We start from the raw sequence: 19,685 nt of genomic DNA, 5'->3' as shown, positions 1-19,685 counted from the left end.
ATCCTTGGTTCAAGGCCCTTCTGTTTCATTGCATTAAATATATCATGCCATTCTCCTCTGGCCTGTAAGGTTTCTGTTGAGAAGTCTGATGATAGCCTGTTGGGTTTTCCTTTGTAGGTGACCTTTTTACTTTCTCTGGCAGCCTTTAATACTCTGTCCCTGTCCTTGATCTTTGCCATTTTAATTATTATGTGTCTTGGTGTTGACCTCTTTGGATCCCATCTCTCGGGAGTTCTGTGTGCCTCCGTAGTCTGAGCAACTATTTCCTCCCCCATTTTGGGGAATTTCTCAGCAATTATTTCTTCAAAGCCACTTTCTATCCCTTTTTCTCTCTCTTCTTCCTCTGGTACCCCTATAATGCGGATATTGTTCCTTTTGGGTTGATCACACAGTTTTCTTAATATTGTTTCATTCCTGGAGATCCTTTTATCTCTCTCTCTGCATCAGCTTCTATGCGTTCCTGTTGTCTGGTTTCTATTCCGTCAATGGCCTCTTGCATCTTATCCATTCTGCTTATAAATCCTTCCAGAGTTTGTTTTACTTCTGTAATCTCCCTCTGAACATCTGTAATCTCCCTCCAGACGTTTGTAATCTCCCTCTGGACTTCATCCCTTAGCTCTTGCATATTTCTCTGCAGCTCTGTCAGCATGTTTATGATTTTTATATTGAATTCTTTTTCAGGGAGACTGGTTAGGTCTGCCTCTGCAGATCCTTTCTCAGGTGTAACTATCTTGGTGTGGACCAGATATTTTTGCCTTTTCATGGTGACTGCAGTGGCTGTAGGCAGGTTACAGGTATGTCAGCTGGGAGAAGAAAGTTCTTTCCTGCTTGCTGGATGCCTTGCCCTTCTCGGCTACCTGCACTCCTGGAGCAGCCACCGGATTAATCTCCTAAGCTGCTGTGTGTGGGGTGTCCATCAGAGCAGCGTGGAGCCCTGCGAGGATTTGCAGGCATGCCAGGTGCACTCCTCCGTGCTAGCGGCGACCCTGCCGTGCAGCTGTGTGGCAGCAGTAGCCTTTGGGTCTAGTCTGGGCGGCTGTGCATTGGGCTGCAATTCTGTTTGGCTCCTGGGAGTGTGCCTGCTCCCTCTGGCTCCGCTGCTGGTGTGCACAGGGCTTTTCCATGCAGGCTTCTACCAGTCTCTGGCTTCACTGCCACTGGTAGGCGTGAGCCATACCCGGGCTGTTCGGTTGCACTGCTGCAGGCTAGCACAAGCCTCTCCTGCGGCGCATGGATCTGCTTTCTGTTCCTTCTGGCGCTGCTGTCCCCAGTGCGCGCTGCCACTCTCCTGCCACTGGCCCATGTGTCGGGGTCTGTGCCAGTTGGAGGAACGACTGGCAGGCTGCCTAGTCCTGTGAGGGGCTTCAGAGCTGCACTGCCTCCGTTTAGAGTACCTATGTTTCTCCGATATTTCCAGCTGCCAGGACAACTTCTTCCAGCTATGGGGTCCCTGTCTCTTTAAGACTTGCAAAAGCACTCGCTTTTCTTTTGTCTCAGGGGCTCTGGTTGCGGGGTACCTGCCCACAGGTTTTGCTTTTCCATTTCTCTAATATCCAGCACCCCGTGCACCTTGTGTCTGCATTCCAGTTGCGAATTTCTAGAGCTGGTTGTTTAGAAGTCCTGGGCTTTCACTCCCTCCCTGTTCTGACTCCTTTCTTCCCGCCGGGTTTTGGGGTGGGGGAGCATTCGGGTCCTGCCTGGCCATGGCTTGTATCTTACCCCCTTCGTGTGATGCTGAGTTCTCGCAGATATAGATGTATCCTGGCTGTTGTACTGCACCCACTGGTGTCTCTTTTAGGAATAGTTGTATTTATTGTATTTTCATAAATGTATATGTTTTGGGGAGGAGATTTCCTCTGAACTACTCATGCCGCCATCTTCCCGTGATCCTCCAGAAAGGACTTTTGTAAATAGTATTTGGGTCATATATACTTTCTGCCAAATTCAGAACATAAAGTGTTAACAGTTGTAGAGCCCCAGATTCACAGATAGATGGTCACAGAAATGCTAAGAAGGCAAAACACCTCTACACAATTGTTGTAAGTTGGATTTTCTGGAAAGCAGACTGGGACAGAGTTTAACATGTACAGTGTTCTTTAAGGAATGATCTTGGGGTCAACATGAGAGGAAAGAAGGAAAAGGCAGCAGGATCGAAGAGAGGGAAAAGTTGAGTTGCGACGTGTGACCAACAACAGCTTCAGCTGACCCCCTTGAGGAGATTCAGAGTCTTCAGAGTTCTCCCAAGCTGGTAGAAGACCCTTGGATTATTATATTCGCTCTTCAATCAGTAGTTGGAAGTAGGCTACCTGGGAGGGGTGTGGCCATGAAGTCATTCTCTGTGGCCTGAAGCAATCTTTGAAGGTGCTAACATTGAAGGCTGACTACTGGCCACCATCCACATCCTTCACTGAAGAGGGATCTAGGCAGACTAGCCTCACAGAAACCACTACAATAATCCTTTCCAAAAAATCAGTTATTTCAGAGATGGCCAAACTGCTTCAGTACATTTCCAATTACTTTAAGACTAACTGTAATTTTTGGTAGTTTTAAAGTCCTAATAGAACGAAGATACTAATTGAACCACTACTTTCAATGGAACTCAGCTAGCAATCACTAAATACAAGAACACATCTGGGAAGGAAAGAGAGCTGGCTTTCACTAAGCATTCTCTGGCCTAAGCCTTTAACATACAAAATTTCATTTCTTCAGCCCCAAAGTGCTTTGAGTTTACAAATGAGAAAACAGAGATGGAAAACTGACCCACAGCTGGTCAATCATACCCTTAGAACCAGATCACCACCAAACTCTTGAGCCACCATGGTGGCCCATCCTGACAAAGTGGCTGTGGTGTCAGAGACATCTCACTCCTGGCTTTTGGAGTGTTTTGACAAATGGTGGCAGAGCCTTTGGCCAGGGACCCTGGGCCAGAGCAGATGGTCTGGATGGTGCCGAGCACTACTCCAGGAAAGAACAAAGGGCTGCCCTGCTGCCTTGGACAAATGTAAGAGATGCAGGCTTCTTGGAAACCTCTAATGGAAAAGCATCTATTAAATGTGTCCCTTCACCAGAGTCTTCAATGGTCCCAGCATGTTGATAGGTCTTTCACGCCTTGAATGAACCTAAGTGCCGGAACCCACCAATCAACTAATATATTCTGAGAGTATCTGCCATGTGCCATATCAGCAGATGACACACAGAGAGATTTAAGAACAGCACATTATAGTCAAAAATCACAGGCTTCCCACCTCAGTTAGAATAAAATCCAAATTCTTTGCCATGGCATAGAATTCTTCACCTTATTTTCTCCCTATTTCTCAGATCTTATCCTCCTTGCTCACTTTGTTCTAGCCATACTCATTTTTTTCACTCACTATTCCATTTGCCTGAAGTAATCTTCCTCAAATCTCTGTGTAATTGACCTATTCTCTTCCTCCAGATTTCAGGTCAAATTTTTCAGTCTCAATGAGGTTTCCTCTGATTCCTGTAACTAAAGCTACCCTGCATTTAGCACTACTTTATTTTCTTCCTGGTACTTACCACTCTCTGAAGTTATTTTCTTTGTTCACCTACTTGTTCATCAAGTGTCTCCCCAGAATATGTATGCTACATGGGACTCAGGACCTTCTTTGTGCCCAGTACTTAAAGCAGTGCTTAGCACATAAGAGGGACTCAATATTTATTGAATGACTAAAGCAAGCAGGAGACTTAGTTTCCATTTCTACTTCTACAAGCTATGTGAAATTGGGAGGATCACTTAACCACTTTGAATCCAGATCATTTAACTGCTTATTTGTCTAGAACAAGAGTTGGCCCACTATGGCTCACAGACCAAATAGAGCTGGTCACCTAATTTTGTAAATAAACTTTTATTAGAACACAGCCATGCTCATTCATTTATGCATTGTCTCTGGCTGCTTTCATGCTATAAGGGCATAGTTGAGTCATTGAGACAGACACTGTATGGTCTACAAAACATAAAATGTATACAGTCTGACCCTTTAAGGAAAAAGTTTGCTAACCCCTGGTGATCATAATATCTGTTCTACATCCCCTGCAGTACTTTTATAAGGAAAAGATGAGAAGATGCATGTGAAAGATCTTTGTGAAGTTAAACTATTATTCATGTAAAGGGTTAACTTTATTAGCTAGGAAAATGATTGTCATGAGGCCACGGTAATCAACCAATCAATGATTGTATAAAATAAATGCACTGACTTATATGGTTCAGGGTATTTCAAGAGGACTTCAGAGAAGTGTGAAATCATCCTTCTGGGCACAGGCCAGCCAGCTGTACCTGAACATCTGCCAAGCCTCAGGGTAATAACCACTTCACCCGAGTGGAGGTAAAGAGGAGACAGAGATACCTGGGATTAAATTTCTGCTCTACCACCTACCATCTGTGTGCCTTTAGAACCTCACCAACACCTGCCAGGTTCCTCATCTGTTAAAGGAGGATAGGAGAATCCCTAGTCCATGGGATCATTGTGAACATCAAATAAGATAATGCATGGAAAGAGACAGCATCTGGCTCACTGTCGCACCAGTGGAAATTGTCACCTTCATCATCGTCATCTAGCTACCTCTCCCACATTCTGAATGAATTCCATGGTAAAGAAACAAGCTTGTGTACCTGTCCCTTTGTATCCTGGAGAGATCTGCACAGGAGGCCAGGGATCTTTTCTCCCTGTTTCTCCTGTGTTCATCTACCCTCTCCAGAGTTGTGCCACATTTTACCCAAATGTCCTCTGAATCTTCGTTTCTTCCTAGCTTTTCCTGTCGCTTACTCCAAGCGTCAAATAGATTGCCAATTTTTGCCTCCTGGAACTAATGTCTAGTATCTGGGCTCTGGGCTTCATCACAATGGCCTAGGCCATATTGCACAGGCTCACTGGCTCCTGACTCAACTCCTATCAGAGCCTTCTAGGCAGGCACCTAACTCTAGGGAGCTCCAGCTGCAGCCCATCCTCCCCACAGCATCAGTGCTAATCTCTAGAATAAATCATGCCACTTCCTTACTTTCAAAGCTCTGGGGTTCCCCGATTGTCTGCTTGTTGTATGAGGCCCTTCTAAACCTGCCACCTGTCTACCCATGGGACCTCATCTTCTTCCTCCTGTTTCCTGCTGGTACTCTGTAGTCTGTGTTTCAACCACATGCACCTGCTTGTTGCTCCCTTAGCTAAACTGCAGACCCACGAGTGAGAAAAAAATGCCTGTTGTTGTAAAGTACTAAGATTTGGGGAGTTGCTTTTTATGTAACATTTTCTCAGCAGAAACCTGACTGGTATGTGACAGAAATTGTAATTGAATAACCAGGTACTGAATTGAAGCTTTTTTTCCCCTAATATAACATCTATAGCATAATTTCACTTCAAAATAAATTCATGGATTTAAAAAATCACAAATAAATGTATGTGGAGAGGGAAATCATGTAGGTTGTCATTAGGAAACATTTGTTAAATGTGTGTCTTATATACCCACAACTTAATCTCCATTAGCAGGGCAGTTTTCTTTTTTGAAATACCATAGTAAATTTCTAAAGGATAAAAATTATGACTGAAGAAAAACCAAAGAGGCAGAAAAATGTAGAGGAACTGGTGCTCAATAAAAAGCCTGAGAAGAAGTAACACAAAAGGGGACAATTTAGGTTGATGGAATGATTCGGGGTATAGGAAAGGAAGCTCAGCAAGATAGACAGATAGCCACGTGAGTATATGAATAAGAGGCCCCCAAAAGGACAGGAAGAGTGAGAAGAGTGAGCAGCTGAGAGTGCCCTGCTGTGGGACTGAGCCAAACAAGTCACCTAGGGGAGGCTAGCACTGTGGCTGGGACGAGGCCCTGGCCATGGGAGAGCCGTGTTCCCAAGAAGAGGTAGCCATTGAATAATTTCCTTGGGTATTTATCTGAGAGCCTTAATGGATCTTTGAAGATCATTTTGCCCACATTAGCTACTAAGGAGACTTGACTCTCAATGAGAGGCACCATCAGCTACATTAATCACCCTGCTAATGGCCTGACCTCTTTGATAACGTCACATACACAGTTCTTTTCCCTGATTGGCTTTGAAGTGCTCCTGCCCCCTCAACAATTCTATATTGTTTCTCTTATCTTATTGCCGGGAAGGAAGGAAAGGAGGGAGGGAGGAAGGAGACAGGAGGTGCATTCACTCTAGGTAACCATTAGGCCCTGTGTATAAGGCAGTATCGGTATCCTGGGAATTACCTAGCAAGGAAAAGATGTCTGGTTTAGTTCCCAGAGCCATGTGCACCTACTATGAATTACCTTGATCTTTGGTCTGAATGAGTGGAACTGAAATGATCCAGAAACTGGACCCCATATCTAATTTGTAACAAATACTCCTTGGATCTTTGCTGGAAATACATGGGACGCAGGGTACACCCACTGGCTATCATTAGTCATCAAAGGAAAATAATTGTTTCATGCAGCCTTTCTAAGTAATTAACATGACATCATCTAAGAGCCCCTGGTGTCACAAAAGAACTGAATACCATGGGGAACTGATCTCACATCTTTGGGTGCTTCATTTCAGCATTAACTTTGATGAACAGAAGGAAAGAAAGCAAATAGGGTATCTTTTGATATTTGGATATTTAAAAAGTTGCTATCCTGGAAATTATTCCTGAGAGTAATAAGATAACTAATGTCTTCTGAAAAGATCTAACTGGTGATTTCCAGCTTTTCATGGGCCATAAACAATTAAATCCTTGAGGACAGGTCTGTACATCTCATTTGAAAAGTCCATTGTACCCAGAACTTGTACTAAATAAACAAATAAAGACACAAATAAATAAATCTCCCACATCAATAGATAATGCCCTGGGTGATTTTAGAAATGATTCTTCTTTAAGGGCAGTATCCTAGTCTGGCATGCATACTTCATATAAATTCAATTGGTACAGAGTAAGCTATAGCCTGCAGTGGCCCATTTTAGAAAAGGGAGTCTTAATTATTTGTCCTAGAAAAAAATTTAGTGGTAAAAATACAATAATTAGGAACATAATTTTCGCTTTATTTATTTATTTATTTATTTTTGAACAAAGTATTTATTTATTTATATTTGGTTGAAGTATAGTTTAGAAACAATGTTATATTGGTTTCAAGTATACAGCATAGTGAATCGACAGATATCTACATTACTAAATGCTCACCCCAACTAATGTAGTTGCTGTCTGTCAATATGGAAAGTGTTACAGAACCATTGTCTATATTGCCTCTGCTGTACTTTCATCCCCTGATTGAGATTCTGTGTTTCTTTATCCCTTTCACCTATTTCACCCACCCACCCCAACTCTTCCCCCATGGTAACCACCAGTCACTTCTCAGTGTCTATGAGTCTGTTACCGCTTTGTTCATTTGCTTTGTTTTGTTTTGTTTTGAGAATCCATATGTAAGTGAAATCGTGTAGTATTTGTCTTTCTCCATCTGGATTATTTCATTTAGTATAATACCCTCTAGGTTCATGCATGTTGTCACAAATTTTTTCAATGACTAAATAATATTCCATTGTGTATATGTACCACATCATCTATTGATGGATGCTTAGGTTGCTTCCATATCTTGGTTATTGTAAATAATGTGGCAATAAACATAGGAGTATATGTATGTTTTCGAATCAGTGATTTTGCTTTCTTTGGGTAAATTCCCCAAAGTGCGATTGCTGGGTCATATGGCATTTCTATTAGTAGTGTTTTGAGGAAACTCCATACTGCTTACCATAATGGCTGCACCAATTTTCATCCCACCAACAGTTAAGAATTTTAAATGAGAAAAATGCCCTCATGTTCCAACAATTCCTAACATAACAGAATAGGTAAAATAAATTTAGGAAGTAAGTGAATCATTTTCTTCTACAGGCCTTACTCCCTCATATTTAAAATAAAAGGCATGGACCAGAAAATTTCTAAGTTCCTACATGGTGGCGAAGGGCCAAGCTCTCCAAGTCTCTGTGTGAACATAAACTGACAGTAAACCCCCCTGCCTGCATCCAGGGATCCTCTGACTCTGGCAAGCCACCCCTACCCCCATCACACTCCATTTTGTGTTAACTGACTCAACTCACCAGGAACCCTTCCATGTTACAAGGCCCAATCTTCTCACTGAGACGTTTTTGGAAAGGCCAGGCTCCAACCATTTCTGGACCTTGGCCAGGCTACTCCCCTTATTTGGAATGTTATCCTTAGATTACCTAATCCCAGTTTTTATTCAAGGCACATTTTACCATTGGCTTCTTCTATTAAGCTTTCACTGACTAGATAATCTCTGGCTCTTTCATTTCTCTGAGCTATTGTTTGTATGATTTACAGTGTGAATACATACAGTCCAGTATGTATTGTGGATGTTTCATTTCATTTGAGCTTGGGCTGTAGAACCAGGCGGCCTAGATTCAAATCTCATCTATACCATTTACTTACTCTATGACCTTGGGCAGTTAATTAACTCAGCCTCTCTATGCCTCAGTTTCATCACTTATAAACTGGGCATAATGTTATATGTACTTCAGAAGTTCTGTGCCATAGAACCATCTCTGATAAGCCATCTCAAGTAAATCCATGTTTCAAGAAATGTGTTCATCATTCTACAATTTCAGTGTTATATAACATTTTTATGGTCTATTTAAAAATGTAAGTTATTTTAACACATTCATGCCCATGTAAAAAAAATACAGATAAATGAATAACTCATAATCTCACCATCCAGAGATAATCTTTGTTAAAAATGTTTCATTTATTCTTACAGATATTTTTCCACAAACTGTGGTAGTTTTTAAATATGTCCACAAAATCTTTGACACTCCTTCCTTCAAAGGGCGGAGTCTAATTCCCTTCCCACTGAGAGTGGGTCAGACTTAGTGATTTGATCCTAGCTATTAAAATGTGGCAGATGTGATGGTGTGTGAGTTCTGAAACTGTGTCATCAAAAGCATTGCATCTCTCTCTCTCCCTCTTTTTTCTCTTCCTCTTCCTCCATCCTCTCTTTGCCTCATTACTCTTTCTGGGAGAGTCAGCTGCCATATGGGGACATTTAAGTAGCACAATGGAGTGCCACATATGGCAAAGAACTGAGGCCTCCTGCCAACAGTCACATGAGCACACCATCTTGGAAGCAAATCCTTCAGCCCAAGTCAAATCTTCAGAGACTACAGCGTCAGCCAACGTTCTGACTCCACTAACATGAGCAACCCTAAGCTGACACCACCCAGTCAAGCCATTCCCAAATTCCAGACACACAGAAACTATGAGATAATAAATGTTTATTGTTTTAAGCCACTAAGTTTTGGGGTAACTTGTTAAACAGTGATAAATAATTAATACACACATCCGTACACACTATTTACACACAGCACACACACATAATATGCACCAAATATATTTCAAAAAAATGTGAAAATCCTTTACATATGCTTTTGTAACCCTCTTCATTTTTTATTAATAATAACATATCATAAACTTCTTTCTATATGTATCCTCAGGGATTGTACAAGAGTCAGGAAATGCATGCAGTTCCTATCAAAAAAATGTTTTAAAAAACTCCATATATGTTGTAGGGGAAGAAAAACTTTTCCTTCTACCCTCTTAGGTTCAGTTTCTGGGGCTGTGCAAATTAAAATGACAAAAAAAAACCAGACTAACAAAAGAAAGGGCATACTAATTAATTTGATGTTGATATTTTAATTTATATGTATATGAGGATCTCACAGAAAAGGAAGTAAAAACCCAAAGAAGCAGTTAAGCCTGGCAGCTTATACCATTTTAACAAAATGTTCTAAATTTATTGAGAAATAACAGGGCAAACAAAAATGGTTTGGGCTTCTAGGAGTGGGAAGTTGTGGTTGGTAAATATATGGGGAAACTAATGGAAGCTAAGCGTTATTTCAGAAAGGTTTGTTATGCAGATTTAATCTCATGCAGACTCTGGGGTGATAAGAGTGTCTGTGGTGATGTTCCTTTTCCTTGTATGGAAGAGGAGAGGAGGAGTCCTTCACAAAGGGAAATACATATCCTACCTTTAGGCAGAAAAGAGGAGGGTAGAGAACTTTTCCCACATCTGCTTTTTCTCAATTGCCTTCAGCTCAAAATAATCCTTACACCAAAGTGGCATATTTTGAGGTGGCATATTCTGATCTCCTTCAGTCTACTGGAATACAAAATTTCCCTAATGAAGAACAACATTTATATTGTACAATTGAAAATGAGACTTACAATTCAACCACTGCTATCATTGCTAGCAGGAGAAAACAAATTCTGAGATATTAATAGTTGATGCCCATTCTCTCCCTAGTGGTGGGTTTTTCTATGGGGGAGTACTATGATAGGACTGTAGTAGAAATGAAGACAGAGAATGGGATGTGTCCATACATAGTTTGAGGTATTGGGTAGGAGATTCTAATGAAGGAACTGTTAGACTAGAGATGTGGACACCTTGAGGACCTAGAAGGAACAGAAAATTCCAATGATCAGGGGCTGAGTCCTGGGTGAGTTCCATACATAGATGGAGAGAAGAGAAAGAGAGCTCAAAAAAGGGAGCACAAAAAGAGATGTGAACATGGATAGGAAAACCAGGAACAGATAAGGCCATGATAGCTGGAGAGTGAATGTTAAGAGAGTGAAAGGAAAACAGACATGATCAAAAGCCTCAGATGCCATTAAAAGAAAAGAAAAGACACTTAGATCTTACAAGTGGTTCATTTAATGGTCTTTCAGAGTACCAACTGGGGTGAGCAAGGGAAACAAGAACCAAACGCTTAATGCTTGGTTTTATCTGGCTTGATTTGGTTTTTCCCTGGCTTTCTATTAGTCAGTCTTTACGGATGAATCCGGTGAGCACCACAGGGAAGGTTGTTCTGCCCATCTAGGCTGGGCTAGAGGCCATGTTCCTATGAGTTCCTCAGCACCCTGTGCTCACCTGCCACATAGCATGACTCACACATTGTGTATAGTAATCCCATGCTTACCCATCTTTCCACCTCCAGTAGAAGCTGCTTGAGAGAAGGGAATGGTTACTTCTCAGCTGCATCTCCAGGACCTAGCATGCTGCCTGCCATATAACACAGACTCAGAGAATCTTTGATGGGTGAGTGAGAAAGTGCATGATGTGGAAATAGAAGGAAAAGGGGAAAACCTTCATTGAGAGGTGGGGCCATGTTGAGAGGGAAGTAGTAAAATCATAGTGGGTAAGAACATTAAAGTCAAGTGAAGGGAAGAATTTCAAAGGAGGCCTGATTTGAACATGGTCCTGAAATCATTTAAGCTGGAAACTAAGGATGTACCCCAGCATTAAATTTTGGACTCAGTATAAACACAAAATCTGCATCTGTCTTGGCCCTTGCAACGCCCCGAATCTAAGCACCTGTATCACTTCTGCTATCTTTATATCTGTGCACAAAGATCATGTAATTACCCTCATATTTAGTCAACATAACACTTCTGAAATGAATAAGACATATAATTCTGATTCACTGTTATTATCAGAATGTTCACATGCAAATTCTAGATGTAATTTGAAGTAGGCATTCTCGATATAACTTGTAGTAAAAAATTTGCCTCATGTGCTTTACATTAAGATTCTTTCAAACCACTGAACTTTGAATGCATATTGATCTTGGCAAAGTTAAACAGTACTGTACTTAATGATATGAAAGCTGTTAATTTAATATTCAAAAACAATTATTAACAACTTTCAAATATTTAAAGAAGTAGAGATGTAGACTGGCAGTTTATAACATATTAAGAGAGAGTATTAGGGGATAAATTTAAGAAGAACATTAATTCCTTTGCAAACCAAGTGTTTTATAAAAATTAACTTCTAAAACAATACAAGGGCAAATAATGGCAATGAAGCTATATCATAAGTCTATCTTTTGAGGGCTTATTTTCAAGGCTAACATTTCTACTATCACACAAGATAACATACAATTCTGTTTCTGAACATTTAAGAAAGCTTCTTCCTCCAGCAATGCCCAGAGTTTCATCTGGAGGGATTGCTTCAAGTAAAGTGAACCATCATGACCAACATTCAAGTACAACAGATGTGGATGAAATCCCCTCAGCCTTAGCTGGTTACTAGTAGAGGGAAAGGAAGGCTTAATATATCACAGCAGCCCAGCAGAATTCTGTATTGACAGAAAAAGCCTCAAAACATGTTGTTTATCTTCCCATGTCATTTGAAAGTGAGTATCCATTTGGTGTCACAAATGTGCATTCTAGTGATCACACATCAATCAAGCAGCTGACAATACCTCAGAAGATATTGTCTCCGATCTAGAATATCAGTATTTTGGTACATTTTCAGATTTGTCCTCATGACCTAGAAGTTCATTTTATGATGGTAATTTTCAGCTTTGGTCTCAGATTTAACCAAACATGATTTTTAACACTGGCCTTTCAGCATTTAGCCAAAATGTGTATTCAGTGAGCTGTAATAAAAACCATGGGTCCTGATGGGAAATAGATAATCCCTGAAATATTTGGAAGAGCTCTGTGGCTCCAATTTCAAATGAAGGGATATCGTGAGAGGGTTTCTTTGCTCCCAGAGGAGGACTGGGATTTTGAGGAAGATGGACCTATCTCCTTTATCCTAATTAAGGGAATAAGAGGAGTGAAGTGAGGCCTCCCTGAGAGATGACATTGGGCAGGAGGTGGGGAAGGGGCATTATGATGGGGAAACTAATTTTCTATCTTCAACAGGCCAAGCAGGTGGTGAGAAGTGGTACAAAAAAGAATCTTCTGATACTGCACTAGTAAAATGAAGCCCCCTTCTCAGGTGGAACTCCAGATAGGCCCTCCTCATTCCCGATTTCTCTTTAAGGCAAATGCTATCAGCATTTAGAACTAGAGGTGCCTGGGTATCTGCTGCCAGATGCAGGAATTAATTAAGCATTGTAGTGGAGGTACTGTGAGACTGCAAGGATCAGAATCTCCAGGATCACCAAGCCAGACAGTACTGGTACTGAGTGCCCAGGCCCCACTCTCACAGAATCTTGCCAGCCTGTCTGCCTTGCTCAGGGTACAGCTCAGCTGTCCAGACCCCTGATTGCTTACCAGCTGCTTAATCCTCCCCGTTGTTCACAGAGATAATTGAAGCAAAATAAAATTCACCTCCCAATTACACAACAAGCCTCAATTGTTCTCCACAGTTCCTGAATTTCTCTTGTGCTTTTACTGAGCACCCAACAGAAAAACACTGATATTCCAAAGAGTCTTTGGCATTACCATAGAACAAAGTGGTTAGGAGTGTGAAATATGGATTCCAACAAGACTTGAAATCCTGAATCTTTCAGCTCTTTGACCTTGGACAAGTTATTGACAATTCCTCAGTCCTAGTATTCCTTATCTGTAAAATTAGATTAAAACTCTGACAGAACCAGTGAACTCAATCTAACCATTTTTTTTTTCAGTCAGAGTTTTCAAGTCTCCTCAGCCTCCTGACTGTTCATCGGGCCTCATCCACTCTGTTAAGGTCTTTGAGTTGATCTCCTGGTAGAAAATATTCAACTTTAAGGAAGGATATCAATTTGGGCATAAGCTCTGTTCATCCTGGAGTCAACATTCAGGCAAATCAGGAAGTCTGCTGGGGTCTGTTTAAGGGCAGGCCAAGGAGGTAACATAACAGGAAGGACCACATCCCAAGAGAAAGCAAAGTCCAACCAGTTTGACTCAAGACCAAGGGACCAGTAGATTTATAGAATCATCCAAAATCTGACCACGAGTATTTTAGTTACATTTTAGTATGTTCAATATGGAGACTGTGCACTATCACAGTATCTGCAAATTTAGAGATTTGTGAAGGTTTAGGGAGGTATCCCTCTCAAATGTCAAAGGCTTAATGCATTATTTTATAGGTCCTCTCTATTTTTTTAAACAATATTTAAGATGGTTCTCAAACTTTGGGATAGCAGGAGGCTTATATAAGCTACTAAAGGCAACTGAAATCCATAGCAAATAATGAGTTATTTGCTTAGATTTTCTGAGCAGGAGATATTTCCATCAGGTTGTACTAGAGCAGCATCTACCTGAGCAGGGAAATTCATTTCTGTATTTACTGAGGGCTCCCTATGAATGCAAATACTAAATAAATAATGTGCTTTGAGAAAGGGTCACAAGGGCAGCAAAACATGAGCCCTACTTTCAGGTTTTTGTATATTAGTTTGACTAGAAGTAACAATATAATTTATATCTTCATGAGATTTTACAATTTTCAAAGAGTCTTAGTATCTGTTCTCACTTCATCCTCAAAGATTCATGTAAGAAGAGTACCATTAGCTCCATTTTGAAAGAGGAAAGTGGGAGTTCCAAGAAGCAAAGACATTTTTCTAAGGCCATGAAGTTAGTACATAATCACAATTCACACTCAGGTGCTGTGATTCTAAGTTTAATGTTCTCATTTACCATAGCTGCATCTTGAGAAAGAAAATTTATGCCTTTTCTAAATTAAGGTGGAAGGAAAGGAGCAGGAAAATTTTTCGATTGATCTTCCTCATCAATCAAGGCCTAATCAAGACCCTATATTACATCTGCCCTGGCAAAAATGTCATGGAGGAATGGATGGGAAAAGAGGACTGGTTTCCTACCATCCAAAGGCTTTCAAATTAACTGGATATTAAGAAGCAAGTGGGAAAAGAAAGAAGTGGTAAGAAGACTTGAGCTAGGATTGATGGGGGTGGTAATACACTCTTATGAGATGGCCCCAGTCCTTATGGAGCTTACAGGGTCTATCTTGTTCAATTTTACATGGCCCACAGCCTGCCACAGAGTCCGGGACATAGTAGGAATAGATAACCAATAAAAATGTGTTGTGTAAGTGAAAGATCAATGGAAGTAAATAAATAACCATGAAATGTGCCTTAGTATATGTTGTAACTTCAAATGTGATAAAGAAGGAATCACAAAGCAATAAGAATTAGGTGTTTATTTAACATAAGGGGTTTGGAAAATTAGCTATTTGGAGAAAATCAAATTATAGCCCCATTTCATAATATAATCTCATAATGTCAAGTAAATTCCAGATGAATAAAGGAGTCAAATATTAAGAACAAAACTATTTTTTAAAGAAAACAAAAACTATAAATTATAATTTCATCAATTCTAACGGACATGGGATTTCTAAGAATACATATAATGTAAGAAATCATACTGTAAATAGCTAGCAGTTATTACATAGAAAGATTTAGTTCTTGGCTTAAAAACTTTAAGCTTTTATATGTCCAAATATACCATGAATGTCATAGACTGAACTAGGAAGTATATTAACAGTAAAAAAGAAAAGGTTAATCATTTAACATATTAAAAAATATAAAAAGCATGTAAAAACCACCACTTAACATACAAAAAAGCTAACAACCCAATGAAAAAAAACAAAAATCCACTAAGAAAAATGGTCAAATGGCAGAAAAACCTAATTCATAGAAGAAATAAAAATGGGAAATAGTTGAAAAAATATTAAACCTCACTGTCAAAAATAAAAGAACACTGAAATATTTGTTTACCTATTACATCTGTAAAAATTAAAATTATAATGCTCAATACTGCCAAAAGCATGATGAAATGGCCCTCCCATAAACTGATGGTAAAAATTAAAATGGTGAAACTTTCTAGAGGGCAACTTGGCAATCTTTACCAATTTTTTTAATATGCATAGACTTTGAATCAGTAATTCTGCTTCTATAAAATCATCCTAAGGAAATAATCAGAGATGCAAAATGATGTATACACCACAAAGTCCTTCACAGGCTTCTTGATGATGGTGAAAAAGTGTAGCCTGTATATTCAACACTAGGGAACTGTTAGGCAAATGATTCATAAGAAGGAATACATATGCAGTTATTCAAAATCAGGCTTTAGATGACTATTTACTGAAATATGAACTATTTGATATGTCCAGAAAAGGCCAGAAAGATTACAAAAGAGTATTATAATATGATACTGCTGTTCTGAGGGAAAGAAAGAAGGAAGAAAAGAAGGTAGGGGAAGAGAAGGGAAAAACTAAAAAAAAAGTAACGGAATAGCAACCTTTAGTGATACTTTGTTGCATAGCTCAGGATGATGACATTCCAAGCAATTGCTTAATTGTTGTTTTGGTTTTGCTTTTCTGTTTCAAAATTTTTTCCACAGTTTTTGTAACTGAAAATGTTTTTATTTATTTAAAACTGCAAAGAACACTCAGAAATCTCTGGGCATTTTCTTCTTGGTTCTTCCCAGTATTTTTTCAATATTTTTACAGAAAGCATGAATTATTGTTATTGCAAGGAAAAAGGTTCTTTTTCACACAAGCAAGATGTGGGTATCTCTTGCGTGTGACTTTTTAATTCAACATAGTATGTGTACAATACTATGAAATATATTCTTAATAATAAAGAGGGGGTCTGAATAATCTAGAAGAGATGGAGAGTTCAAAATGGATACACATTTGACAGTGAGTCCCAGGTATCAAATATCTTTTCAATTCTTTCCACAAGGAAATTGACAGGAATGAAAACTTACTCCCCGTATTTTCTGTTCAGCTTCCATGGCAGCCTGTGGGATGGAGAAGGCTTAGAGGCAGGCAGGTCCCTGTGTGCTCAGAATTTGAGGGAGTGAAGAACAATAGTTAGGGCGTAGCTGAGTGGAGAGGTCTTAAGAATAGTATTTATAGGGTCTATGCAGATTTTTTCAAGAGCCTACAAGTTTAAGACAAAAAACTGCTGTAAATCTGTTTATTTCATCTCTGTTTGAAGCTTGCATAATGTTGAGCAACCTTCAAACAAATAATATTTAAAAACCAACAATGGCTGGCCTCTTGTTCTATGCCAAGCATTGTATCAAATTTTGGCCATGCACTGTTTCTTTCAATGTGAACAGCAGCCCTTTGAGGCAGGAACTGTTTGAATCCTCGTTTGACAGATTTTAAAAAGCAAGCTCACAGAGGTTAAGTAACTTGTCCCAAGTTCCTTGTAAGCAGTAAAAGCTGCAATTTAACACCAGGTTTATCTGAATTCAAGCTCCGAGTACTTTGTAGTACATTGTCTAATGAGTCTACTAAAGCTAAACAACACCCAACAAAAATGCATTCGCATGGTAACTAGAAAATTAAATAGCAACACTGTTCTTAAAAGCCAAAAACTAGGAACTACCCAAAGGCACACAGCAGTTGAACAGATAAGTGCTGTTATATTTACACAATGAAATGCTGTACCGCAAGGAAAATGGATTATCTACAACTATGTGCAACAAATGGATGACTGATGCAAACCTAAGTCTGAGCAATAGAAGTTAGGTCCAAAAGAGCACATAAGTGTTGTGCTTTGATTCAATTTATTTATTTAAAACATGCAAAATATAATCAAAATGAATCTATGGTTTCAAAATCAGGTTAGTGAATACTCTTTGAGGTTGGTGGGTGGGGGCAAGTGAAGCCTGGATGGTGGCACAAGAGGAGTTTCTGGGAAGCTGGTAATGTTCTGTTTCTTGATCTAGGTCCTGATTACAAGAATGTGGTCACCTTGTGAAAATGAATTGAGCTGTACACCTGCCATAGGTGTACCTTTTCTCTATGGCTAGTGACTCCAGCGGAAGAAAGTAATTGATGATAAGACATCTAGTTCAATTTCTAGTATACAGGGAAACCTCAAACAAACACTCCACACACAGGAAAGTGGTACACAGTGATAAAGGAGGATCATGGAATGACTGATCTGATAATGATCCGCTTTCTGAGATATAAACAGTTAGCCCTGGGGAGTCATAAATAACATGCCACAGCAAGCTCACTTGGTTACCTTTCCATCAGAATTCAGAACCACAGTGTGTCTGTCTGTTTGGACAGCACGAAAGTGTTTGCTTTAATATCACCACCTGCAGAATGGAATTCAACCAATTAAGTTAGGAAATTGCCATTTGCAGATAATTATTATTTGGCTGGTTTCTAACTTCATAGCTCTGCAGCCATTTGAGGACAAGGTCTCAAAACTGCCACAGGGTGTGGTAGCAGAGTTGGTCTATTTTAACTTAATGATCTGGAAGAGGAAACAACCAGTATGGTAATGACATTGCAAACGATGCTAAATTGAGAGTGTTGCAAATGCTAATAAAGGCAGAGGAACAAAATGAGGAGACTTTGCTGCTAAAATCTGGGCTTTACTGAATAATATCAGTGCATTGAATTCCCAATTCTCTGCCCTAGCAAAAGATTCCTGAGCAGGCTCCTTTGTGTTTAAAAACAAAAATCTCATATCTCAAAAAATAATTAATATTCTATTTCAGCACTGCAATTTTAAATAAACTTAAAAATTTTTTTAATAGTATTACATTTACAGAAAAGTTGCAAAAATATTAGAGAGGTCCCATAGAATCACACCCAGTTTTCCCTATTATTAACATGTTACATTACTATGGTACATCTCTCACAATTAATAACCAAGATTGTTATATGGTTATTTATTAAAGTCCACACATGTTGCAGATTTCCTTAGATTTTATGTAATGTTCCTTTTCTGTTCCAGGATCCCCTCCAGGATGCCACATTCCACTTACAGTCATCATGTCTCCTTAGGCTCTTCTTGACTGTGACACTTTCTCAGACTTTACTTTCAAAGACCTTGATGGTTTTGATGAGTATTGCTCAGATATTTTGTAGAAAGTCCCTCAGTTGGGATTCCTTTGATGTTTTTCTTATCATTATACAGAGACTATGGATTTTGAGGAAGAAGACACAATGATAAAAGCATCAGTCTCGTTACATTATATCTAAGTGTGATATCAACTATCAACATGATTTACCATTGTTGATGCTGACCTTGATCAACTGGCTGAGATAGTGTTCATCAGGTTTCTCTACTATACTTACCTATCTTTTTTCCACCCTTTCCATCACTGCACTCTTTGGAAGAAAGTCATTGTGTATGCAGCCTGTGCTTGGAGAATGAGGAATTATGCCTACCTCCTCGAGGGCGGAGTAGCTTCACAAATTATTTGGAATTCTTTTGTATTCTCCCCCATTTATTTATTTATTCAATCATTTTTTCATGTTGATATAGACTCATGGATATTTATTTTGTACTTTGGTTTATAATACAATACTATTTGATTTTATTCACCAAACCATTTCAGTTTTAACCATCACAGAACTTTCAGTTGATTCCTGTGTCCCTTTGACATATCACTATCATTGTGGATCTTCTTGAATTCTTCCTTATTTTCTAGCAATAAAAGTTATTACAGGACAACATCTATGTTGGTGATCTCTTACTTTCAACACTCTAAATATTTCACTCAACTCTCTTCTTGTTTGCCTGGTTTCTGATGAGAAGGCCACCACTGTGATTCTTATCCTTGTTTCTGTGTAGGTAAAGTGTTTCCACTCCCCCAAACCCTCGCCCACCCACTTTCTGACTTCTTTGATGATTTTCTTTTTGTCTTTGGGTTTCTGCATTTTGACTATGAAATGCCTAGGTAAACTTTTTTTGGAGGGGATAGTGGGGAGGTTGGTATTTTTCCTGCTAGTGTTTCTGAGCTTCCTTGATTTGCGATTTGTTGTCTGTTATTAGTTTTGGAAAGTTCTTAGCCATTACTACTTCAAATTGTTCTTCCATTCCATTCTCTCTGTTATCCTGGTATTCCAATTACACGTAAGTTATACCTTTTGAAATTGTTCCACAGTTCCTAGATTTTCTTTCCTGTTTTTTTTCCATTCTTAAA

Source organism: Manis javanica, chromosome X, assembly GCF_040802235.1.
Source record: "Manis javanica isolate MJ-LG chromosome X, MJ_LKY, whole genome shotgun sequence".
Taxonomy (NCBI): Eukaryota; Metazoa; Chordata; class Mammalia; order Pholidota; family Manidae; genus Manis; species Manis javanica.
Note: the sequence above shows the minus strand (reverse complement) of the source record.